Source organism: Bos grunniens, chromosome 7 (assembly GCF_055505025.1).
Source record: "Bos grunniens cultivar Pamir isolate PY7600 chromosome 7, Bosgru_T2T1.0, whole genome shotgun sequence".
NCBI lineage: Eukaryota > Metazoa > Chordata > Mammalia > Artiodactyla > Bovidae > Bos > Bos grunniens.
Window position 1 is genome coordinate 85,838,621 of NC_141171.1, and position 27,855 is coordinate 85,866,475.

General features: G+C 36.9%; 1 pseudogene across 1 annotated transcript; it reads left to right on the forward strand.

The window, feature by feature from the left end:
* On the forward strand, positions 1-27,855 carry LOC147369918 (tubulin beta chain-like; annotated as a pseudogene). Its single transcript, XR_015168660.1, has 3 exons — positions 1-15; positions 1,653-3,649; positions 25,386-27,855. The product of XR_015168660.1 is annotated as a tubulin beta chain-like (transcript).

The window sequence follows — 27,855 nt, forward strand, 5'->3', positions numbered from 1 at the left end:
ATGGAATCATGGAAGGTATAGTATCTGGCATCTAACTGCATTTACTTAGCCAGTTATATTAGAGATTTTGGAAACATCTATTTGCAAGGACATACAAAAGTTTGTTCATCCATTCACTGGTTAGAAAATATTTGCTTTGTTTTCAATATTTGGCGACTGTGAATAAAGCTGTTATAAATATTCACAGAGTGTGTGTGAACATACATTTTCATTTCCCTTGGAGTAATACTGTTGGTTCATATGGCAAGCAGAATTACATTTGATTTTATAAAATACTGCCAAATGCTTTCTAATGTGGCTGTATAGTTTTGCATTTCTAATAGAAATATATGAAACTTCTAGTGCATTACATTATTGATATAAATTGGTATTGACAGTACTGTTATTGTTACTTTGCTTGTTTTGGCATTTTGATAGCTGTATAATTTACCTTCAGATCAGATCAGATCAGTTGCTCAGTCATGTCCGATTCTTTGAGACCCCATGAATCGCAGCACGCCAGGCCTCCCTGTCCATCACCAACTCCCGGAGTTCACCCAGACTCACGTCCATCGAGTCAGTGATGCCATCCATCCATCTCATCCTCTGTCGTCCCCTTCTTCTCCTGCCCACAATCCCTCCCAGCATCAGAGTCTTTTCCAATGAGTCAACTCTTCCCATGAGGTGGCCAAAATACTGGAGTTTCAGCTTTAGCATCAGTCCTTCCAAAGAAATCCCAGGGCTGATCTCCTTCAGAATGGACTGGTTGGATCTCCTTGCAGTCCAAGGGACTCTCAACAGTCTTCTCCAACACCACAGTTCAAAAGCATCAATTCTTCTGCGCTCAGCCTTCTTCACAGTCCAACTCTCACATCCATACATGACCACAGGAAAAACCATAGCCTTGGCTTGACAGACCTTTGTTGGCAAAGTAATGTCTCTGCTTTTGAATATGCTATCTAGGTTGGTCATAACTTTCCTTCCAAGGAGTAAGCGTCTTTTAATTTCATGGCTGCAGTCATCATCTGTAGTGATTTTGGAGCCCAGAAAAATAGTCTGACACTGTTTCTACTGTTTCCCCATCTATTTCCCATGAAGTGGTGGGACCGGATGCCATGATCTTCGTTTTCTGAATGTTGAGCTTTAAGCCAATTTTTTCACTCTCCACTTTCACTTTCATCAAGAGGCTTTTTAGTTCCTCTTCACTTTCTGCCATAAGGGTGGTGTCATCTGCATATCTGAGGTAATTTGCAACTCCCTAATGATTAATAATGTTGAGTTTCTTATGCTTATTTGCCACAATTCCATCTTCTCTGGTGATAACCTCTGGTGATATCTATCTTCAGCTCTTTCTAGCACATTTTGTTGGTTTTACTGAGTTTTGAGATTTAGATCTGTTTTTATATTTTGAAAGCAAGTCCTGAGATGGAAATTTTATTTGTAAATATTTTCTTTGACTGTATCTCTCTCAATTCACTTAATGGTATCATTGGCAGAAAAGTAATTTTAATTTAAAAAATTTCAATTTATCTTTATAAAAAGTTCAGTTCATCTTTTATTTTCTTTAATAGATTATACTTTTGCTGTTTGATCTAATATCTCTTTGCTCATATCATAGGTAAATTTTCTCCTAAATTTTTTTTCTAAAAAGAACATTTTTGTATATATTATAGTTTTATATTTTTCACTTTGAGCTACAAATAGTTTTGCATTATTTAAAAGTCCTGAAGGAGGAGGCTGAGAGCTGTCACTGCCTGTATGGCTTCCAGATAACTCACTCCCTGCCGTGGAGGGGCTGGATGGATCTGGGATGGTACTCTCCTCACCAGCAAGATCCAGGACTATCCAGATAGGAACATAAATATTTTTCGCAGGGCACCCTTGCTTGAGGTGTTGGACAGGAAAGTGGAGCCCTACACCACCACCTACTCAGTCCACCAGCCAGTAGAAAACACAAATGAGACCTATTGCATTGATAATTATTCTCTCCATTACATTTGATTCAGAACCATAAAGCTGACCTTGCCCACCTACCGTGACCTGACCCATCTGGCGTTGCCCACCATAAGTGGGCCTGTCCTTCCTTGAACAACTCATTGCTGACCTGCCCAAGCCAGCATGAACATGGTCCCCTTTCCCTACCTGCACTTCTTCATGCCTGCTTTGCTCTGCTAAGCAGCCAGGGCAGCCAGCAGTACCAGGCCCTGACAATGTTGGAGCTCACCCAGTCGATGGCAGACACCAAGCATGTGATGTCACCTGTGACATCTGCCATGGTTGCTATCTGACTGTGGCCATCGTTTTCAGAAACTACACGTCCATGAAGCAGGTGGATGAGCAGACGCTTAACTTCCAAAACAAGAGCAGCCATTTTGTTAGGCAGACGACCAATATTATGAAAACAGCCGTCTGTGACATTCTGTCCGTGGGGGCCTAAAAATGTCCTCCATCTTCATTGGCAACAGCACAATACATAATATTTCTTATAATAGTCCAGTCAGATGGTGGGAGTTTACCGCACAGGACAAGGAGGAAGCCAGCGGAGAGCAGCCAGGAGCCCTCGGTGTTGCGTCTTGCCCCTCTCTCCCCAAGGCTTGGCCTGAGGCAGCTCCTGTGACTACCTAGCGACGGAACGACATCCGCCAGGCCTTTTCTAGCAAGCGGCTCTGAGTGGACACAGGTGAGCCCAATAAGCCCCGGGCCCTCCGAGCAGTGGATACCACAGCCCCACCTGGCCTGGGGAGGGCTGACAAGGAGGAGAGAAGTGCACTTAGGAGCAGGAAGCTGCTGACTGAAGTGCCCCTGAAAGCCCGCTGGGTGAGAAAAGGCAGCGTCTTCAGCACTGGCGTCTCCAAGCAAGACGTGGAACTGGGCTCAGAGATGACTTCCAGTGGTTCTGAGCAAGACTGCCCGTTAATCCCTACAACTCCTCCGCCCCCAGTATCCTCCACAAAAGCGGACTCCTGCTGGTCCTGCTCAAGGCCTGCACCCAGCACCAGATGATTTTTCTGGCGTTGAGCTTCAGAGGGTTGCAGATATGCCTTACCTTCAAGCGCTCCTTCTGGAACTTTTGTTGTTGTTAATTTCCTCTTCCAGCCCCAGCAGCATCCAGCACAGGATCAGCATGACACCTTCTGCCTGGGATATCCAGTCAAGGCCCTGCAGTTACCAATGAACTACATCCAACGGGTCAAGCAGGCCTGGTCTCGGGTCTGCCGTGGGCCGCTCACTGGGGAACAACCTGGACTGCCAGAGTGGGAAAGAGGCAGGTAAAAAAAAAAAAAAAAAAAAACCCGCTGTGCGCACGTGCGCACCACGTCCTTCAGTCCGTGCGCTCTGCAGACCCGCCCTGAGGAAGCCGGTGGCGCTATGCCGTGTACCTCACCACAGACAGTGTGTTCCTAAACCACAGCCTGGACGCCTCACACCTAGTGAGTTCCTCTAGACAGAGAAGGTGTCTAGACCACCACCTCACCCCAGGCCATCTCAATGTGTCATGAAGGAGCTCTTCGCCAAGCTGTTATCATTCGCTTCAAGGTGGCCTACACAGAGCCCAGCAAGGAGGCATTCAGCTACCACCAGGGACAGAGGAGCCTAGTGGGTTGCCGTCTATGGGGCTGCACAGAGTCAGACACGACTGAAGCGACTTAGCAGCAGCAGCAGCAGCAAGGTATGAAAAAGTGGGTGGAGACTGGGTGTACGAGCTCTATATCCCAAGATACTCCTGTCTCTGGGACTCCCTGAAAACCTATCGGTTGTTGCCTGGGGCCTCTCCCTGGAGCACCTGACTATGATCAACTCTGGCATCAATAATATCTGGGAACTGGTGAGCCCAGGATGAACCTGCAGATGGTGGTAGACAGTCTCTTGAGCTGCTTGAGCCACTGAACCGGGATTCCGGTATATATATTATGATTTGTTGGAGAGAGAGGGTTGATGGGGTGGAAGAAAAATGGAAGACGAAAAAGGGGAGAAGGAGAGGCATCTTGTAGATTTCTTTATAACTTTGTTTAGAAATATTCTGTTGACTAAATTTGGGGAAATCTATTTTTTAGTTCCAATTCCATTCCATCAATCTATGGATATATTTTCTTTTCAATACCAGAGTAACTTAATTAGTGTAGCTTATAGTAAACACTTAAATTGAAATATGTAAATCTTCCAAATTTGTTCTTCAGTTTTAAAGTCATTTTGTGTCAATTCAAGTTTCATTGTCTTACCATAAAATTTTACAGTCAGCCTTCAGATATTTACAAAAATCTTGCTGGAACTTTAATTAGAATTGCGCAGAATCTTCAGATCGAATTGGGAATAATTTTGCTAATATTGAGGCTTCCAGTCTCAGAAAATGGTATTTCTCTTCAGTTACTTGTTGCTTAATCATTTTGTGCTTTATGGTTTTCAACATTCAGATTCTGAACATATTTTTGTTAGGTATTTACCTAATATTTCAATTTTATTTAGTACTGTAGTAAACAAAATTTATTTTTTTAATTACAATTGTTCATTGCTAGTAGGTAGGGATAAAATTGGTATTTTTAGTATGACTTTATATACTGATGATAAAATTGATTAATTCTAGAAAAATTCCTGAGTTTTTCAGATTTTCCACACAGAAAATTGTTTTCATCTGTGAATAGAAAATGGTTATCTCTACTTTTATATTCTGTGTTCTTTGAATTTATTTCACTTTATCAACATATTGGCTAGCATATCCAGCACAATATTGACTATTAGGAGAGTGATTGCTGTTCCCTGGATGCTGATTTTAGCAATGAGCATACAGGCCTTCACTATTAAGTATGATGTTAGCAGTGCTTATTTTAGATACCCTTGTCAGGTGAAGGATGGAGAAGGCAATGACACCCCACTCCAGTACTCTTGCCTGGAAAATCCCATGAACAGAGGAGCCTGGTAGGCTGCAGTCCATGGGGTCGCTAAGAGTCGGACACAACTGAGCGACTTCACTTTCATGCATTGGAGAAGAAAATGGCAACCCACTCCAGTGTTCTTGCCCGGAGAATCCCAGGGATGGGGGAGCCTGGTGAGGTGCCCTCTATGGGGTCACACAGAGTTGGACATGACTGAAGCGACCTAGTAGCAGCAGTCAGGTGAAGGAATCTCCTTTTATTCCAAATTTACTGAGAGTTTATCATAAACTGATAAACTTGTCGTTTTTTCAGATGTTTTCTCTGCATGTATTCATAGGATCTTGAGCTTGTTGTCTGTTAATGAATCACGTTGATTGATATATAGATGTCTTTTGTGGAGGACATTTGAGTTTATGTCCATGAGGATTATTTGTATAATTTTTTCCTTGTAATATCTTTGTATAGTAGTAGTAGTAGGGCAGTACAAAGCTCCTAAAAATAATTGGAAAATAGTTACCCCTACCCTATTTTCTAGAAGAGAGTATAAAAAGTGAATATTTAGTAGAAATAATAAATTATTTGGGATTGGGGTTTTCTTTAATCAAAGCATTTTGAATAAGTTTCAGTTTCTTAAAAAGAAATATATCTGAAAAAGACACCCAGGTTATCTATTTTTTCTTGAGTGAGACTTCATAATTTGTATTTTTCAAAGAATTATGACAATTTCATGTAAAGTGTTAAATTTATGAGCATAAAATTGTTCCTAGTATACTACTTTAAACACATGTTAAATGGTATCTTTTCTTCTCTTTCATTGTGTCAGTAATTTGTATCGTCTCTGGTGTTTATTTGTTTTATTTTGTTTTTTGAGTATTTTTGTCAGAAATTGAAAACATTTATGAATTCTATTAAAACATTCAAAACCTAGTTTTTAAATTGCTTTTCTACTCTTTTTACTTTATTCATCATCACTGTCTTCTCTATCTCACCTTCCTTATGTCTCAGTTTGGTTAGCGCACTTCTCTTAAGTTTCTTAAGGTTGAAACTAAGATAACTCATTTGGAGGTGTTTCTTCTTGTCTAATACATTTAATGCTGTAAGTTTTACTCTATATACTGATATTAATGCATCTTAAATTTTTTGGTGTTACTTTTTTTTAATTCAGTTCAAAATATTTTTTCTCTTGAGTATTTTGACCATAAGTTATTTAGAATTAATTGATTTCAAAATTAAATTCAAAATATGGATTTTCCATATTTCTTGCTTTTACGGACTTTTAACATTTTTTCTGTCCCAGCTACATACTTCATTTGATTTTCATTCTTATCAATTTGTTGAGCTGTTTTATGATACAGAATAAGATCAGTATTGAAGAACATTTCCTATATACTTGAAAAGAAAGCTTGTTCTGCTTTTGTTGAGTGAAGTTTCTCTGCAACTGTCTTATCAATTGATTATCAATTGAAAAGAGCATTGAACTCTTTAACTATAGTTTTACCATTTCTATTTCTTTTTTCACTTTTACTCTTTTGAAATTTCATATTTAGATACATTCAAATTTAAGATTACTATATGTTTTGGAAAACTGACCACTTCATCATTATATATATGATGTCTTTCGGTACCTGTGATTTTCTTTGTGTGTGTAATTTTCTTTGAACTGAAAGCTACTTTGTCTGATATTTGTATAGTAATCATCTTTAAAGATGTTGCTGTATAAAATAAAAAGCATTTGTTTTATTACTGTTTAACTGGTATATATTTCTCTTTTCCTTTTCTATTATATTTGAAATGGGATTCTTATGGACAGCATATTTTTGTTTCTTGGTTTTTATTCGGTCTTGCAATCATTGTCTTACTGGTTTGGGAGATCACCTGGGCTTAAAATTTGTTGCAGCTATATTTATTCTCAGGGCACCATACTCTATAAATTTCTGTAGTAATAACTTGTATTTAGAGTTGGTTTTGCACTCTGAGTTTTTAGTTTCCCCTTTCATCTGTGTCTCAGAGAGTCTTTTTTATTCTTCTCTTATTCCTCTCCAACAGTTTTCACTTTACTTCTCATTCAGCACTTGGTAACTTGGTGGTTGGAGGAACTGTGAAGATTGAGCATTCTTTGTTGTTTTAATTAAACCTCCTTTTTAGGCAAGCTCCAGGTCCCTGTGTCTCAGGGGTGTTGCACTCTCTTTTTTCTCGCCTCTCCCATGGTTGTATGTGGCCCAGAGCCACTTATCCAGGAACATTTTTTTCCTATTCCCTTTCTGTTACTCAGTACAATGAGTTTTAAATCTAAGGGTGACAGTGTTTGTTGCTCTTCTCTTCACAAATTATATAGAGGAAATATAGGAGATGTAGGGGTGAAAAGTTCTGAGTAGAATCTTCTATCCTGCCTACATACATGCAGTTTCCCTCTCCCAGGTCTATATCATATTGGATACTTGCTTAGTGGTCTTCCTGATATTTTCTGTGAATATCTAATAGGTTTTGTTCAGAAAGAACTTACAAAAGAATGGGGATTACCCCAATTTTGTGATGCTCCAAGGACTTTACACTGCCCAACACCCTGGAGTTGACTTAAGTAAACCTATCAGCTATTGTGGCTAAAATCTTTCAGATGTCTGGTTTATATTCCTTGGGCATGTATGTGCTCTCATCTCCTCTCTCCCCACAGATACCCATCTTTCCTTATATTTGAGGCCAGTTCTTCCCTCTGTGACCTCAGCTTTCCAATGGGTTTGAAAAGAGGTCATGAATTTTAAAGTTAATCTGGGTCTTCTACATTATAAGGATGAGAGTGACACGCCTTTTAGCCTGGGCTTCCCTTGTGGTCAGCTGGCAAAGAATCTGCCTGCAATGTGGGAGACCTGGATTTGATCCCTGGGTTGGGAAGATCCCCTGGAGAAGGGAAAGGCTACCAACTCCAGAATTCTGGCCTAGAGAATTCCATGAACCATACAGTCCATGGGATCACAAAGAATCAGACACTACTGAGCGACTTTGACTTTTGACTCCAAAGTGAAAGCCAAATGTTTTATTCAGTTCAGTTCGGTTCAGTCGCTCAGTCATGTCAGACTCTTTGCAACCCCATGAATTGCAGCACCCCAGGCCTCCCTGTCCATCACCAACTCCCAGAGTTCACTCAAACTCATGTCCATCAAGTTGGTGATGCCATCCAGCCATCTCCTCCTCTGGCATCCTCTTCTCCTCCTGCCCCCAATCCCTCCCAGCATGAGTCTTTTCCAATGAGTCAGTTCTTCACATCAGGTGGCCAAAGTATTGGAGTTTCAGCTTTAGCATCAGTCCTTCCAAAGAATATCCAGGACTTATCTCCTTTAGAATGGACTGGTTGGATTATCATACTTTAATTTTCAGAAATACTTTCTTTCTCTGATTTTTTTTTTTTTTTTGCCTTTGAATAAAAACCTGCCGTTGCTTTAAGGATATACAATCTTCTCTAATCTAAGAATATTTATAAGAATTTTAAATATTATATTTCCAAAATTATTTCTTCTTTTTCTGCTGTTGTCTGTTCTGTTTGTTCATTTTTTACCTTCTACCTTATTGTTTTACTTTTCTCTACTGTTCATTTTTAAATTTCCATCTCTCTTTATTAATTGAGCTTAGGATAATTAATGAAAGTGACTGACCATCTTCTAGTATATTTCCCCAACAGTCTTCCCCTTGGAATGTAAGACTTGCATGGGTGTCTACATGCTCAGTCACATCCAACTCTTTGTGACCCCATGGACTACAGCCCACCAGGCTTGTCTGTCCTTGGGATTTTCCAGTCAAGAATACTAGAGTGAATTGCCAGTTCCTCCTCCAGAGCATCTTCCTGACCCAGGGATCGAATTCTCTTCTCCTGCATCTCCTGCATTGGCAGGCAGATTCTTTATCACTGAGCCACCTGTTAAGTCCATAAGACCTGCATGGAACCCCTCTACACATATTTTTGAAAAGGTTTTACTTAGATGTGAAAATGGAATGGATGCAATAAGCTGTTACCTTCTCCATAGCCAAGTTAAGATGAGATTTATTCTGAAGCACTGATCTGTATTCTTAGAGCCCTCCTCTACTCCCTAGTGTATCTTTGCTTTTCTGAAGGAATCCCACTTTAGTTTTAATGAAAAAAAAAATCACACTCCACTAGTTACAGTCCTTTGTACCGGCTAATTCTAAATATAGTAGAGTTCATTGAGCAGAATGTGTTTTATACGTATTGGAGATTTTTCTGTGGGTGAATTTTCTTCAGTTTGGTTTATTTATTTCCTCAATTCCATCTACCTTAAAGTATCTAGAAAATTTTTTTGTGGGGAAATGTGTTCAGCTACTATGGTCTCAATGTTTATGTCTCCCAAGAATTCATATATTGAAACTCAAACCTTAAATGATAGTATTAGGAAATGAGGTCTTTGGAAGTTATTAGGTCATGCAGGCTGGGCCCTCACAAATGTGATTAGTGTCCTTATAAAAGATTAGTATCCTTTCAGTATGTGACATTATAATGAAAAGTCAGCCCTTCTAAGCATTGGACCCTCACTAGACACAAAGTCTGCCAGTGCCATGACCTTGTGCCATCCAGCTTCCAGAAATATGAGGAATAGATATTTACTATTTATAAGCCACCCAGTCTATGGTATTTTTGTTATACCAGCCTGAACAGAATAAGACAGAGTGGTTTTTATAATTTTCTCTGTGCTCTTCTGAGTTTATTCTTCCTTTCTATTTTTTCATATATTTACTGTAATTTCAGTGGAATTTTTCAGGAGGAAAGAACTCTCTAAATATAATTTTTAAGACCACCATATTGAATTTAAATTCTTATTGAACTTTTAAAGCATTTATTTCTCCTTTAAAAAGGAAACAAAGTTATTTTAACAGGAAAAGTGTGACATTTTGTAATATTTCAAGTTTTGGTTCCAATTTGTAAATTAATGATATTTATATTACATTTTTTCAAGTGTACAATCAATTTGCTCAAAAATATAGGATAGTCATGAGGAAATGTTATATAGATACCATCAGATCAGATCAGTTGCTTAGTTGTGTCCGACTCTTTGTAACCCCATGAATCGCAGCATGCCAGGCCTCCCTGTCCACCAACTCCCGGAGTTCACTGAGACTCACGTCCATCAAGTCAGTGATGCCATCCAGCCATCTCATCCTCTGTCGTCCCCTTCTCCTCTTGCCCCCAATCCCTCCCAACATCAGAGTCTTTTCCAATGAGTCAACTCTTCACATGAGGTGGCCAAAGTACTGGAGTTTCAGCTTTAGCATCATTCCTTCCAAAGAAATCCCAGGGCTGATCTCCTTCAGAATGGACTGGTTGGATCTCCTTGCAGTCCAAGGGATTCTCAACAGTCTTCTCCAACACCACAGTTCAAAAGCATCAATTCTTCGGTGCTCAGCCTTCTTCACAGTCCAACTCTCACATCCATACATGACCACAGGAAAAACCAGAGCCTTGACTAGATGGACCTTTGTTGGCAAAGTAATGTTTCTGCTTTTGAATATGCTATCTAGGTTGGTCATAACTTTCCTTCCAAGGAGTAAGCATCTTTTAATTTCATGGCTGCAGTCCCCATCTGCAGTGATTTTGGAGCCCAGAAAAATAAAGTCTGACACTGTTTCCACTGTTTCCCCATCTATTTCCCATGAAGTGATGGGACCAGAGGCCATGATCTTCGTTTTCTGAATGTTGAGCTTTAAGCCAACTTTTTCACTCTCCACTTGCACTTTCATCAAGAGGCTTTTTAGTTCCTCTTCACTTTCTGCCATAAGGGTGGTGTCATCTGCATATCTGAGGTTATTGATATTTCTCCCGGGAATCTTGATTCTAGCTTGTGTTTCTTCCAGTCCAGCATTTCTCATGATGTACTCTGCATAGAAGTTAAATAAACAGGGTGACAATATACAGCCTTGACGTACTCCTTTTCCTATTTGGAACCAGTCTGTTTTTCCATGTCAAGTTCTAACTGTTGCTTCCTGACCTGCGTACAAATTTCTCAAGAGGCAGATCAGGTGGTCTGGTATTCCCATCTCTTTCAGAATTTTCCACAGTTCATTGTGATCCACACAGTCAAAGGCTTTGGCATAGTCAATAAAGCAGAAATAGATGTTTTTCTGGAACTCTCTTGCTTTTTCCATGATCCAGCAGATGTTGGCAATTTGATCTCTGGTTCCTCTGCCTTTTCTAAACCCAGCTTGAACATCAGGAAGTTCACGGTTCACATATTGCTGAAGCTTGGCTTGGAGAATTTTGAGCATTACTTTACTAGCATGTGAGATGAGTGCAATTGTGCGGTAGTTTGAGCATTTTTGGCATTGCCTTTCTTTGGGATTGGAATGAAAACTGTCCTTTACCAGTGCTGTAGCCACTGCTGAGGTTTCCAAATTTGCTGGCATATTGAGTGCAGCACTTTCACAGCATCATCTTTCAGGATTTGGAATAGCTCAACTGGAATTCCATCATCTCCACTAGCTTTGTTCATAGTGATGCTTTCTAAGGCCCACTTGACTTCACATTCCAGGATGCCTGGCTCTAGGTCAGTGATCACACCATCATGATTATCTGGGTCGTGAAAATCTTTTTTGTACAGTTCTTCTGTGTATTCTTGCCATCTCTTCTTAATTTCTTCTGCTTCTGTTAGGTCCATACCATTTCTGTCCTTTATCGAGCCCATCAGAAACTAAAATATATAGCCCCTATTTCAAACATTGAGGTTTCTCTTGAAATGTACTGCTATAGAACCTTTTACTTCACCATGAGATTTTATAATCAACTTATGTTTTCATCTTCTCTATAAGAGTAGATAGGCACTGAAGGGATAAATAGCATCCTCTGGGTATCATTTGAGTAAAACAGAGTTTTAAGTAAAGCTCTTAAAAATCTGCAAGTCTAAGAAGGCCTATTACCCTAGTCAAATAAAGGCAATAAGCGTAACAACAACAGTAAGCAAACCATTCTAGGTTTAAAATTTTAATTTTAAAGATATTGGAAGCAGAAGAACAGTAGAACAGAATAAGAGTCTAGTATTTCAATCTGAATTTGTTTTAGGAAGTTAAATTACATTCAAAACACTTGTAACCATTATGTCTTTTGTTTGTCTCAGTAAAAATTATGTGATACAAAGTATATTTCTCACCTGAGATTCATTTGGCAACCATTTCAAGAAAGTTTTCTTTTCATTTTGTTGTTATTGTTGATTTTAATAAGATTTTATCTTTTTATAAGATGCAGTAATTTCAACAGGAACATTTTTCTTGGGGCGAGGGACTAAGATTTATAAGACAAGGGAGAAATTCCCTTTGTAATACCTCATTCATTACTCATTTGTTCTCCTTATAACCTCTCTGGTTGCTGTTACTTCCTTTATGAGAGAAAACAATCTGTGCAGATTTTCTACATGTATGCCCAACTTGCTCAGAAATATCAAGTGTATTAAGGGTCAGAAAAGAAGAATGGAAGAAGGAAGAGAAAGAGAAGCACATGAGGATGAATAATCAAGAAATACATTCAATTTGTTAATCAAACAACCATTCTTTTGTTACTTACAGAGTAGATGGAAAAACACTCACAGAATAAGAGAGGAGACCAGATTATATCTTAAATCAGCAGAGATGCTTATTAACTCTTTTCTCTTTCCTGCTGGTACTGTGGGATGAGAACAATTCATATATATTGAATTTAAGAATATCTGGTGCCACTTTCTCTTGGAGACCCCAAGAATTCTGATGAACAGGAGACTCGGTACTGAAAGACAATGTAGAGGTGAATGTATTGAGCTGACCAAAACGTTCCTCAAAGTTTTTCTGTAAGATGTTACGGAAAAACCTAAAGGAACTTTTTGGCTAAATAACACTTACATTTCCGTCATCATTCTGTGGGCCAGGGCAGGTATGAATGTTCCCTTCTATAATTTTCAGGTAAGTAACATATATATAAGATTCGAAATGTTATCAATATATAAAAACTGAAAGACTAGAGAGTCTAGGTCTGAAAGACCCAAGTCCAATAAGATATGAAGACAGTAGCAATTTGGATAGAATGAAGAATCCTCAAGAAATCCTCATCTTTGGGGTCTTAGAAAATAATCTACTTATGACCTAAATTTGTAGGCATGATTTTTCACGAGAGAGCAACAGAGCCAAATGTTTGCAGGGTTTTTTAAATTTTTTTTTTTTTAATCTCCATGTGTGTCTTTCAGCTACACACTCAAAAAAGAGCACAGTGTTACTACCCAATTTTTAATCCTCTATACTTCCTTTCCTTAGAAGTGAATTTATCAGGGAGAGAAATCTAGGTTTTCTAGTACTGTCTCTGAGTTGCTGGTCTGTTATTTGTGCCCTCACTTACATTGCTCTGAGTTCGCCTAAGGATGTGTTACTCCACAGCAGGTACTAACCCCAGGTCTTGCATATTAATGCATTTATGTTAAACATCTAATGAAACAAATTACCATTCTTGAAGTTAGGAGGCTGTTTCCTCATAGTAGTAATACCTCACAGTAGGTGGATATGTATCTTTCTGATGAAACAAACTTTTCCTGGGAAACAGTGTTAGGAACACAACACAGATTGGAATAAAATCTGGCAGCCTCACATCATCATATCCATTTCTGTCCAAAACCTCAGATCCTTGTATCAAATTTCCTACAGTCTAGGATGCATCTTATAGTTTATTTATAAATGAAGATTGTTAAAACCAGAGGGTGACCACATCAGCTTTTACCATGGCATGCCCCTTTAACCCTACCCTACTTGGATATATAAGTGGCAACTAATATTCTTTGTCAAAACAATGAATGGATAGATGAATAAGTAAATAATAACAGTTATCATGTAACTGGTTTCCATAACATGGCATAGATCATAACTTACCTGTTTGTGAAATATGCATTATTTTCATCTCTAGAATATAGTGAGCTATTAGCTTTTTATTTGCTATTCTGTTTTATCTGTGTCTAAGGAGCTAAGTAAAGCAGAAATCTTTATCTGAAGTCAAAAAGTCTAATCCACTGAGCACACAAAATGTAGCATATTTTACAACTAATGAAGAAGTACAGGAAGTTCCGTTGGAGAGCCTTGGTCAATTACCTAATTGTCAGATGCTTATGTTTTGCCTACTTAACTTCACTGTGCAGCAACTATTAAGTGTAGTGTTTCTCTGTAGCTACCATCTTTTAGCTACTTTTTAAAATTATCTTCCACTTTCATTTGTAACTACCTAGGGGTGAAATGCAATAGCTATTTTTATGGTGGTTAGAGCAGTCCCTGAAGAGATTCATTTAAATTTGCAAAGTACTTTTGTTCCTTTTGAGACTTAAGTGACTGCTCAGCAAATGCAGCATACTGCAAATACCAAGGCTCCTATAAAATAATGTATTGAGACAGATTGTAGATTTGTCTAAGATTACTGTTTTTGTCTTTATATTTACTATTTCTATTTTGACCAAGCTTCTTCTCTTTGTATTGAGTGAAAAAAGTTAAAGGAATTTATTGCCATTCCCATTCCAAATGCAAGCCATTTAAGCAGATAAAAATATTTGATTATCATAGAAGGTCATTTTGGAATATCAGTTCCATTTTCAGTAGATTTTTTTCCATTTGGGAAACAATTTGTGCTTCATGGGAAAAGCAATTTTTTGTTTTAATCATTATCCAGTGAACTCAAAACGGGCAACATTATCTTAATGAATATGTCAAATTCTCTACACATACATCATTGAAGTATCTGGCTTCACATGGTTTCTTATTTTGAAATGGTTTCAAACTAAACCTATTTTGTTTATGGTAGTCAAAATGCCCTCTCCAATCTACTTCATGAATTGCTTTAGTTCAGCTAATATGCACCTATTTATAAAGACCCCATAACCTCAATTTGTACAGCCAAGTAAGAGGGAAATAAACAAAAAGCATCAATGTAATATAGAAAAAATAGTTCTGTAACAAATTCTCTATGACATTGTTAAGAGATACTGGAGAGATAGAGTAGATTCTTCTATTATATGTGTAGGTTCATACCTTCTAAAGTCTCCTGATGTATACATATACAAGACAGATTTTTATTAAAAAAAAAAAAAAACACAAAACTTTGGTTAAGATCTAATCAAAATCCTTTTCTGGGAAAATTTCCCAGCTTTATCTAATTAATTCTGCTTGTTTACTTATGCAATATTCCCTTTGCAATTAATTACTATGAAAGAATTATAGTCACTTTCTTATTTCATAAGTGGCTTTATATATACATGAATATTTCTTTATGCTATTTATTGACCTAGTTTTTTATAAAGTCTATGAAGTAAAGAGGTTTGGCATCATTCATTTCCATATTGTCTCATAACTAGTAGTCATTTATACTAAAGGGGTCTTCCCTAATGGCTCAGACAGTAAAGAACCTGCATGCCATGTAGGAGACCTGGGTTCGATCACTGGGTCGGGAAGATACCCTGGAGAAGGGAATTGCTACCCACTCTAGTATTCATGCCTGGAGAATTCCGTGGACAAGGAGAACAGGGTTAGAATATTTCTCCAGTTTTAATTTTAGTAATATTGACATGTATTAAAAAAGTAAATATGAGCAGTATAAAATTTGTATCACTATCAATGTTTTTCATTTGAGATAAAAAGTAGTAACATAAATACATCTTTAACACAAATTACATGTTTATAATTTCACAGTAAGGAAAGCAGTCATAGAATGGTAGAAACTTAGTAAAATTATAATAAAATTTTATGCCTTATTTGTCATTATCTTTTTCCTATTTTTGTAGTGATTTTAGTAAGTGGCACAAATTGCATGGAATACTGAATTTTATTTTTATATATAATTAAATAATGCATTTTAAAATGTAATTACTAACAAAGAGATTAAAATATAATCATAACTTTGTGAAAACATAAAACACATATTAATATTCTCATTTACTATTTTCTTTAATAAAGCTTTTGTCCTTTAAGAGTTAGACACTCTGAATCTGAGCATCTTTCAAGTTCTGGGGAAATTGTTCTTTGTGTGCTTCTTTTAATCTTTTAATCCCTTAATGAGCCTAATAATGTGCTGTGTTCTAAATATAAATTGTCTTATAACCTAAAAATTCTACACATTTGTTGCCTTTTTCATTAACCACTTCTTCATTGCTTTAAAATAATATTTTTGTTTTTTTAACTTTCTTAATATTTATCCCCCATATGATTTTTTATTTTTGTATTTTAACATGAAACATAATTTTTCAGTCAACCACTTCTTATAGCACTATCCTAAAAGGATTTCTTCAAATTATGCCATAGCTACTTCTAAGACATTAGTACTCAGTTCAGTTCAGTCATTCAGTCATGTCCTACTCTTTGCAATTCCATGGTCTGTAGACCCCCAGGATCCTCTATCCATGGAATTCTCCAGGCAAGAATACGGAAGTGGGTTCCATTCCCTTCTGCAGGGGATCTTCCCAATCCAGGGGTCAAACCCAGGTTTCCTGCATTGAAGGCAGATTCTTTCCCATCTGAGCCACCAGGGAAGCCCCAGGTTTTTTGTTTTATTCAAGTTTAATTAACAAAAATATAAATAAAAATAAAAGCTTATTACTATGTTTCAGTCTCTCTTCTAAGTTCTTTTCAGTGCGTATTTTAAAGATCGTATCAAATTTATGTGGCTGCCCCAGTTACTCAGATGGTAAGAAGTTTGCCTGCAGTGTGGGAGACCAGGTTTGATCCCTGGGTTAGGAAGACACCCTGGAGAAGGAAATGGCAACTCACTCTACTATTCATGCCTAGAAAATCTCATGGGTGAAGAAGCCTGGCAGGCTACAGTACATGGGGTTGCAAAGAGTCAATATTATTTTTTCAGTCTTACATTTAATGGTCACTGATGCTCACGAGTTAAAACATTAAGCGAACAAAGTTTACAATGGCAAATTCAGAATTTGATCTCCACAAGGTCAGATGCAAAAGCCACTGTATGGAATTTACCCTATACCAGGAAAAATGGTATTTATAAATTTTACTTTTATTATGCTTCTAACCTCAAAACTGAGTGCATCTTTGTTCAGATAAAGAGAGAAAGAATATAAATTTGAGAAATCTTTTATCAGCATAATCATATTGTCTTACCTGTCATTATCTCACATTGATATTTGCTTCATACTACAATGTGTACCTGAAAAATTATCAGTTGTTAAATATGCTTCACTCTGTCTGTAATTTCATAATCCTATTCATCACAAACTTATGCTTCCTACTTATAAGACTAGCTATATGTGATTTTTACACACCTTCAATTTACTGTTGATCTAAATAATCCTTGTATCACTGATTATTTGGTGAGTATAGAATGGTATACTATGTAAGAAAATAATCACAAATGATAGAACTTTCTTATATATACATAAATATATATGAATGTATTTACATGCACATATAAAATAATATATATATCTACTTATATACTTCATGTATAATTAATATGTAATACATGAGTTGACATTTAAGATTGCACTGTAAAACCTGTACAAATTTAGAGATCTTAAGCATTTTTAGGATTTTCTGCTAATTTCAAGGATATAGGCAATCAAGTGACACAAAGAAGTTGGAAGGAGAAAGAGAAGCTCCCCTGGTCCTTCCTCCTGTTTAGAATGTGTTCTGGGCTATAATCATACAGCAGATATGTGAGATTATTCTCCTCACATAGTAGGAAAAATTTCAGTTGTAAAACATCTGCTTTATAGTATAAAAAGTTTAGCACTTATATAAAATTCTCCAGGGAGCTCTGATTGAAATCCATAGATCCTGGTTTGTTCTATTAGGTACTTTTTGTAAGCTATGATAATCAACTTTTAATGATCCAGTTCAGACATAGACATACCAGACCAAAAAAAAAGGAGGGGGAACAATGTAATATATTAAATAATTATGCATATATTCATGCTTTAATATAAAAATGTGAGTTTAATATTATGTATTAACCTATATATTTAGTTTCCTGTTAAATAAATGCTGTTATTTAAACACACCAATAATAGGACCAATGAACAGAGACAATTAGTAGTAACTAATAGTAAGATTAATTATACTAGTAATATCTGTGAGAAAACTAGAGAGATATGTTTAAATGTTTATTCTGTCACCTAATATAGCAATTTATTTTACCTCTTTTCCCTTATAATCTACATTTTTTTGTATCTGGCTTATTTCACTTTGCATTATATAAGTGAGATTCATTTTTGTTGCATGTACAGTTCACTCGTTTTCTTGACAGAATGGTATTATATAAACACCAAAATTAGCTTATTCACTTACTATTCTGGACATTTAAATTGTTTCCAGCTTTGACCTCATATAAAAATTGCTCTTACACATGTGTGTATACACAGAGAAATGCATGTATGAAAATGCATGAATAAAAAAATGAATCTATTTTTATTCATTTATGCTTGTGTTACACTCAGTTGTGCCAACTCTTTGCAACCCCATGGACTATAGCCCATGAGGCTTCTCTGCTCATGGAATTCCCCAGGCAAGAACACTGGAGTGGGTAGCCATTCCCTTCTCCAGGGGATCTTCCCAACTCAGGGATTAAACCCAGGTCTTGTGCATTGTAGGTGGATACTTTACCATCTGAGCCACCAAGGAAGCCCCATTGTATGCCAAGGAATGGTAAAATTCTAGGTCACAGGATACAGGGGTTAGTTTGTCACCAAAGTTGATTGTCAACAAGTCCTCCCATGCCTGAATGTTTTTAAACTCTTCCTAAACTCTTGCTGGGAAAGATTGAGGGCAGGAGGAGAGGGTGATGACAGAGGATAAGATGATTGAATGGCATCACCGACTCAATGGACATGAGTTTGGGTAGACTCCAGGAGCTGGTGATGGACAGGGAAGCCTAGCGTGCTACCATCCATGTGGTTGCAAAGAGTCGAACACAACTGAGCGACTGAACTGAACTGAACTGAAACTCTTCTTAGATAGGCTATGTTACTGTATATTTTCAAGTTACCCAAGTGTAAAATAGGGGAAAAAAAAAAAAACATACAGAAGAGACACTAAGAAGACCAGTGGTGGGACAAAATATTTACAAAAGACACATCTCTAAAAGGCTTACTTTCCAAAATATGCAAAGAACTTTTTCTGTTTGTTTGTTTTTGAGGCCTCCCTGGGATCCAAATATACAAAGAACTCTTGAAACTCAACCATAAGAAAATGAAAAACCAGATTAAAAAATGGGCCCAGACTTTGACACCTCCCCCCTGCAAAAGATACATAGATGACCAACAGGTGTGTGTAGAGGTGCCTCAAATCATATATTATCCAAGAAATGCAAACTAAAACAACAGTGAGATACCATTGCACATTAGTAGAATGCCCAATGTCTGGAACACTGACACCACCAGATGCTGTGGAAGGCAGAACAACTGGAATTCTACTACTCTGCTATTGGGAATGCAAATGGTACAGCCACTGTGGAAGACAGCTTAGCAGTTTCTTGAAAAACTGAAATACTCTTACCATACAATCCAGCAATTGCACTCCCTGGTATTTGACCAAAGGAACTGAAAACTTATGTTCACACAAAAACCTGTACAAGAATATTCATAGCTGCATTATTCATAATTGCTAAAACTTGGAAGCAACCAAGATGTGTCCTTCAGTAGGTGAATGGATAAATAAACTATGGTATATCCAGACAATGGAATATTATTCAGCTATAAGACAAAATTAGTTATTAAGTCATGAAAAGGCATGGATGAAAGTTAAATGCATATTTCTAAGTAAAATAAATCAATCTGAAAGATTATATACTGTATGATTCCAAGTATATGACATTCTGGAAAAGGGAAAACTATGGAGACAGTAAAATGATAAGTAGTTGCTAGTGTTTTTTAAGAGAAGATGAATAGGCAGAGGATTTTTAGGGCAGTGAAAATACTCTATATGATATCATAATGATAGATAAATGTCATTATATATTTGTCCAAACCCATGGAATGTACTACACGAAGAATGAAACTGAATGCAAACTATGGACTTTGGTTGATTAGGATGTGTTAGTCTAGGTTCTTCCTTGATTAAAAAAATGTACCATTCTGGTGAGGCATGTTGTCAGTGTGGGAGGCTGTGCATGTTTTGGGGCAAAGGGTATATGGGAAATCTCTGTACTTCCCCTGAATTTTGCTGTGAATTCAGTGCTGCTCCAAACCTACATGCTATTACAAAGAAAAAAGATTATTTGATACCATATGGCTAATTAAACCAATATTATCTATATTTAATGACATATTTCTTTCTATACTGTAATACAGTAGGCTATTTTTACTCCTTGTTTCCTTTTCTAATAATACTTCTCTAAGCCACCTAAAGTATTTAGGACACTATTCTCTTATGTAGTGGTAAACCTGAATTCAGTCAAACATAAAATTCAGTTTGATTTATAGTTCAGCTCTTATCAACCTCACAGTACACTGATTTCTGATGTCAGTCCAGTGTGATGATTTCCAACTGTAGTCTCAACAAAATCATTTGAGAGTGCAATTGATAGGATTTTACTTACTAGCACCAGCAAGTTTGGCTTGCGGGAATCACTTTCCATGTCACTGAAAATGTCTATACTCATTATATCTACAGTATTGTTTTGGTAGACCAGCTGTTTGTTAATCATGTTCTTTATGTCTATTCATCATAGGCTATTCATGTTTTTAAATGCCCATTATTTTCCCATACTACAAAGCATATTGAATGTTTTTATTAGCTAAACCTCTGTTTTTCAAAGAAATTTGAGAAGGGAGATAATTTGAACTCTTTTTTTTTTTTTGATAATTTGAACTCTTGAAAATGAAACTGGATTTTAAGTTACAGTCTTAATGAAGAAGTTGAGAAAGTTCTATTTAACTCACCTTCCCTTTTCTAGTGATATTTGTATATATGAGTTCTAAAACGGTCTTATTATCTCAAATGAGTCATTTTTAGTGTATACATTGTATTGTGACCTACGCTAACATCAGACACCCTTGTACAATCAATTCATCCTTTCCTAGACTATAGCCACTTCAAAGATTATCAGATTATTTGAAGAAACAGCATATATATATATATATATATGTGTATATATATATGTATATATCTTTTTACTGAGTTTATTTTTCCTCCTTTCTGATTCTCAGTGCATTTTTGAATTAGAGAAGGTCATTCTTATTTCCCCACGCTGTGAAAATATGATTTCATGCTAGGCCCACATTTTAACATCTTTATGACCAGCCACAATGATAGCAGTCTTGTAGGTACAGGTCTAGAAATTTATCTTTTGACATTTTTATAATGTACAAAATATATCAATAAGTGATTCTGCAACTTTTGAGACAACCAAAGATGTTTATTATGATATCCTAGATATCACACGTACACAAATCACACTCCTTTTTTGCATATAGGCTATAACGTTTGGAGAATATTTAGTAAGTATGACTTTGCATTTTCTTTGTTAAGAACCCTACAGTTGAATGAAATTTTAGACTTTTTAGTTGCACCGTCTATTGAATATGCACATTGATTGGCAAAGTCTACTTTGTATTTGGACACGATATCAGTAATCTTTTATGTTTTCTGTGGTTTTATTAAATGTTTGTATGAGTAGGTGATATCAAAGTGCATTTTTCCAAGCATATATGTTAGAACTGGGTCAGGTTTTGTTGTTGCTTTGATTTGACACACCATCTGATGCTACATGTTGCACCGGGCCAATACATCTCATATCAAAATGCTCACTTCTTCCCCAGGTTTAACTTCCAAATCAGAAAATGTTACTTAACTCAGATTCATAGAATAATTAAGGAAAAAAATAGGATAATGTGTTTGTGTAGTATATCCAAAATAATTCAGCTGTCATTATTTGTGATTGAGCATAATTGTCTATATGGAACACAAAGCCCTTTGCTTGATTTAGAGGTTCATGCCTTTGTTGTCCTAGAGCTGTGAGTTTTGGTACCTGTGTGTACTTTAGTATTTGTTTCTCTATCATGGCAGTCCCAATTCCTTCCTGTATATTGTGTAATATGCTCTGTCTTGGTTATACTTCCCTATGCAGTTGCATATGACCTTCCATAAATGTAACAGATTTACTTAGCCTTCATGTATGGTAATATCTGTATCAGATCAGATCAGTCGTTGAGTTGTGTCTAACTCTTTGCGACCCCATGAATTGCAGCACGCCAGGCCTCCCTGTCCATCACCAACTCCCAGAGTTCACTGAGACTCACATCCATCGAGTCAGTGATGCCATCCAGCCATCTCATCCTCTGTCGTCCCCTTCTCCTCTTGCCCCCAATCCCTCCCAGCATCAGAGTCTTTTCCAGTGAGTCAACTCTTCGCATGAGGTGGCCAAAGTACTGGAGTTTCAGCTTCAGCATCATTCCTTCCAAAGAAATCCCAGGGCTGATCTCCTTCAGAATGGACTGGTTGGATCTCCTTGCAGTCCAAGGGACTCTCAACAGTCTTCTCCAACACCACAGTTCAAAAGCATCAATTCTTCAGCGCTCAGCCTTCTTCACAGTCCAACTCTCACATCCATACATGACCACAGGAAAAACCATAGCCTTGACTAGATGGACCTTTGTTGGCAAAGTAATGTCTCTGCTTTATAATATGCTATCTAGGTTGGACATAACTTTCCTTCCAAGGAGTAAGCATCTTTTAATTTCATGGCTGCAGTCCCCATCTGCAGTGATTTTGGAGCCCAGAAAAATAAAGTCTGACACTGTTTCCACTGTTTCCCATGAAGTGAGGGGACCGGATGCCATGATCTTCGTTTTCTGAATGTTGAGCTTTAAGCCAACTTTTTCAGTCTCCACTTTTATTTTCATCAAAAGGCTTTTAGTTCCTCTTCACTTTCTGCCATATAGGTATCTTTATGGTTCTCATTTTCATTATCTTATAACACATTGTCACAATATTACAAATATTAAATTAGTACTATATTGATAGGCAAAATCAAAGGACCATTAACACTTATAGTAACAATACACTTAAGTCGTGCACTAAGTCACGTCACTCAGAGTGATACAGTAATGGATGATCCATTACTGTGTACCACAAATTATGATTGCCTACAGCAGATGCTGTGGCACAAAATAGCAACAGCTACCATTGAAGATGGGATTCCCAGGTGGTACAGTGATTAAAAAAAAAAAAAATCCTCCTGCCAATGTAGGAGACACAAATGACTCAGGTTTGATCCCTGGGTTGGAAAGATCCCCTGGAGTAGAAAATGGCTAGCCACTCCAGTATTCTTGCCTAGAAAGTTCCATGGACAAAGGAGCCTGGTGAACTACAGTCTATGAGATCACAAAGACTCAGACATGACTAACGCAACCAGGTCCACCATAGAAGGTGGATAATCTTTACCCTATCTGGTTGGATTGCATCACCAACTCAATGGACATGAGTTTGAGCAAACTTCTGGAGATGGTGAGGGACAGAGAAGCCTGGTGTGCTGCAGTCCATTGGGTTGCAAAGAGTTGGACATAACTGAGTGACTGAACAATAATAATCTAGTAGTTGATACTAAAGAGACTGTTTCTTTTAGCCCGTATTTTTTGGCTACTTTTTGAGTTTTGTATCAAGGAAAGAAAAGAGAGGCTTTTTAAGTGAACTTGCAAAGAAATAAAGGAAAACAATAGAATGGGAAAGACTAGAGATCTCTCCAAGAAAGTTAGAGATACCAACGGAATGGTTCATACAAAGATAGGCACAATAAAGGACAGAAACAGTGTGGACCTAACAGAAATAGAAGATATTAAGATGAAGTGGCAAGAATACACAGAAGAACTATACAAAAAAAGATCTTCATGACCCAGATAATCAAGTCAAGTGGGCCTTAGGAAGTATCACTATGAATAAAGCTAGTGGAGGTGATGAAATTCCAGCTAAGCTATTTAAAATCTTAAAAGATGAAGCTGTTAAAGTGCCAGCAAACTTGGAAAACTCAGCAGTGGCCACAGGACTATCGGAAAAAGTCAGTTTTCATTCCAGCCCCAAAGAAGTGAGCAATGCAACAGAATGGTCAAACTACCACACAATTGCAATCCTTTCACATGCTAGCAAAGTGATGCTCAAAATCCTTCAATCTAGGCTTCAATCCTTTAATGCTCAAAATCCTTCAATCCTTCACATACAACAGAATGTGAACTGAGAACTTCTAGATGTAGAAGCTGGATTTAGAAAAGGCAGAGGAACCAGAGATCAGACTGGGAACATCCATTGGGTCATAAAAAACACAAGGGAATTCCAGGAAAAAAAAATCTGCTTCATTGACTACACTAATGCCTTTGACTGTGTAGATCACAATACACTGTGGAAAATTCTTAAATAGATAGGAATACCAGACCACCGAACCTGCCTCCTGCAAAACCTGTATGCAGGTCAAGAAGAAACAGGACTGGACATGGAACAACAGACTGGTTCCAAATAGGAAAAAAAGTAGGTCACGGCTGTATATTGTCATCGTGCTTACTTTACTTCTCTGCAGAATACATCATTTGAAATATCCATCTGGTTGAAACACAATTTGAAATCAAGATTTCTGGGAGAAACATCAACAACATCATATATTCAGATGATACCACCCTAAGGGCAGAAATAAAAGAGGAACTAAAGAGCCTCTTGATGAGGACTCAAGGGCTTGAGTTTGAACAAACTCCGGGAGATAAAGGACAGGGAAGCCTGGTGTGCTGCAGTCATGGGGTCGCAAGGAATCAGACATGACTCAGAGATTAAAGAACAACAACAACACATGTAATTAAGTGAAGATAACAGTAGTGTGGGACTTAATCCAATAATGCCAGTGTCCTTATAAGGAATATAAATTTGAACACAGAGACAGACAAGCAGAGAAAAGAGTGAAGCAGATTGGAGTGATGCATATATGAGCCAAGAAACATCGAGGCTCACCAAGATGAGCCAGAAAATAGGAATAGGCAGGAAAGAATTCCTCCCACAGAACCATCAGAGAGAGTACGACCATGCCCACCTCTTGATTTTGGTCTGGTCTCCAAACTTGTAAAGAAATAATTTTCTGTTTTTTAAACCATGTGATTTGTGGTAAAAGTGAAGTAGTTCAGTTATGTCCAATTCTTTGCAACCCCGTGGACTGTAGCCTACCAGGCTCCTCCCTCCATGGGATTCTCCAGGCAAGAACACTGGAGTGGGTTGCCATTTCCTTTGGAGTGGGTTGCCATTTCCTTCTCCAGGGGATCTTCCTGACCCAGGGATCGAACCCAGGTCTCCCGCACTGCAGGCAGATGCTTTAACCTCTGAACCACCAGGTATTTTGTTATAAAACCTAGGAAATAGGTGTACACATTGATTATTATCCTTCTCAATTTGGAATACAAAAAGATTTCCTGTTTGGGCAAGTAGAAGCTATATTCCTCATGTGACTCCATATGAAAAAGAATCTTATCTGGTAGGGCTTTGTATTGTTTCCTGAGACTGTTACAACAAAGGATCACAAATGCAGTAATATAAAACAACAATTAATTTTTTTTCTCCTAGAATTCTGGAGGCCAGAAGTCCAAAAACAAGATGTCAGCAGAGCCATACTCCCTTTAGAGGTTCTTTTGGCTTCGGCTGACTGTCAAAATTCCAGGATTTATGCATACATTACTCTAAATCTCTGCCTTTGTGGTCATGCTGCCTCGTACTTTCATCTGTCTAATCTCCTGTGATTCCTTTTTTTATTAGTCATTGTATTTATTGCCCACCTGAATAATTAGCTCAAATTCTTTATCTCAAAATCCTTAACTTATTTTCATGTTTCGCCAGATAAGTATTCACAAGCATTGGAGATTAGAACATGAAAATATCTTTTTTGAGACCACCATTCAGCCCACTACAAGATTATAAGGAATGTAACCCTTTGTATATCATGGTTTATAATTCCTTAATGATACTATTAAACGTCTACCATTTTTGTTTTATTGTGCTCTTATCTATAGTTTAATATTGATGTTACTAGAATGTAAAATTTTATTCAAAATGCATTAATTACCATAATTTTATTGGATACTTCAGAGAAGGCAATGGCACCCCACTCCAGTACTCTTGCCTGGAAAATCCCATGGACGGAGGAGCCTGGTAGGCTACAGTCCATGGGGTCGCTAAGAGTCGGACACGACTGAGTGACTTCGCTTTCACTTTTCACTTTCATGCATTGGAGAAGGAAATGGCAACCCACTCCAGTGTTCTTGCCTGGAGAATCCCGGGGACAGGGGAGCCTGGTGGCTGCCTTCTATGGGGTCACGCAGAGTCGGACACGACTGAAGCAACTTAGCATAGCACAGCATAGCACTGGATACTTTAGTTTGCATGTTTTCTAAAATGATGAGGACATATGTATAAAAGTTTTATCATTTACTTTTTAAAAATCAACCAAATTCCAAAGTGTTTACCTTAGTGGTATTGTGTATTCTATGTATTTGGACAAATATATAATGATATGTATGTATTTACCATCATAGTATAATATGCTGTAGTTTTACTGCCCTAAAAATTTTCTGTGCACTGTTTACTTTTCCCGCCTAACCACAGGCAACCACTGATCTTTTTACTGTCTCTATAATTTTGACTTTCCAGAATGTCATATGAATGGAATCATATATTATGTCACATTTTCACCTTGGCTTCTTTTGTTTATTAATATGCATTTGTTTCATCCATGTGTTTTCATGACTCATGACTTGATAGCTTATTTCATGTAGCACTGAATATTCCACTATCTGGATGTTTATTTATTTATTCATCTCCTGAAGGACATCTTGTTTCTGAGTTTTGACAATTATGAATGAAACTGTTATAAATATCTGTGTGCAGTTTTTGTATGGACATAAGTTTTCAATTCCTCTTGGTAAACACCAGAGCGTGAATGCTGGATCATAAAGTAAGATTATATTAGTTTAATAAGAAACTTCCAACATAATCTTCCAAAGGGACTGCACCATTTTTTGTTCCCATTAGAAGTAAATGAAAGGTCCTATGATTCCACATTATAGCCAGCATTTGGACCTGAGTGTGTTCTAAATTTTGGGCCATTTTAATAGACGTATGGTATCTCATTGCTGTTTTATTTATTTCCCTGATGATGTATGACTTTTCATATGCTTATTTGCCTCCTGTATATCTTTTTTGACAATCTGTCTGTTCAGATCTTTTTTTGTTAAAAAGTAAAAGGAATAAAAATGTAACCATTAATAATGATTTAAATATGTTTTGTAATAAAGTGCTTCAGTGGTTGCTCATTTTACTTTTCCTATACAGACTAAAGGGAACAGATTTATTTGGAAAGAATGAAAAAAATTAATATAATTCTCCTTTAGACATACTAATGAAATAAAGGGCTAAAATTTAAAGTAGGATAATTATAAAGAGAAATTATCTTTAAATCCTTTAAAATTTGTCTTGTATTATCATTGACATTTTTATTAGATTTTGAAATATTATTAAAATTTTGTGTTTTGGATATATATATATATTTGGAGATATATATATATTTTTTGGATATATATATATATTTGGATATATATATATATATATATATTGGATATATATATAAATATTTTGTATATATATATATATAAACACATATTCAATTCATGACACCAAATGGTCATTAATAGTAGATGATATATTTAATTTTATTAGTGGTTCTATTAATGATAGTAGTAGCAGTAGTGGTGTCATGGAAAACTACCAAAATGTACTTGTTGTGAGGTTAGTTTTATACTGAATTTGAATATCAGTAAACTGGATGCTTTTGGTATTCACAAAACTTAAAATATAAGCATGTCTCCAAAGAGTGATCACCTGATTTGAAGAGCAGCCGGTAAACTGATCATTTTCCCATCACCCTTCCAATTGCTTTGAATTTTCCGCTGGAGAGAGCATTTTTTTTTCAGATGATGAAAAACAGAGGAGTTTGTCTTTTATCATAGCTAGATTAAGCAATGTAGTGTTCTAAAATATAAAA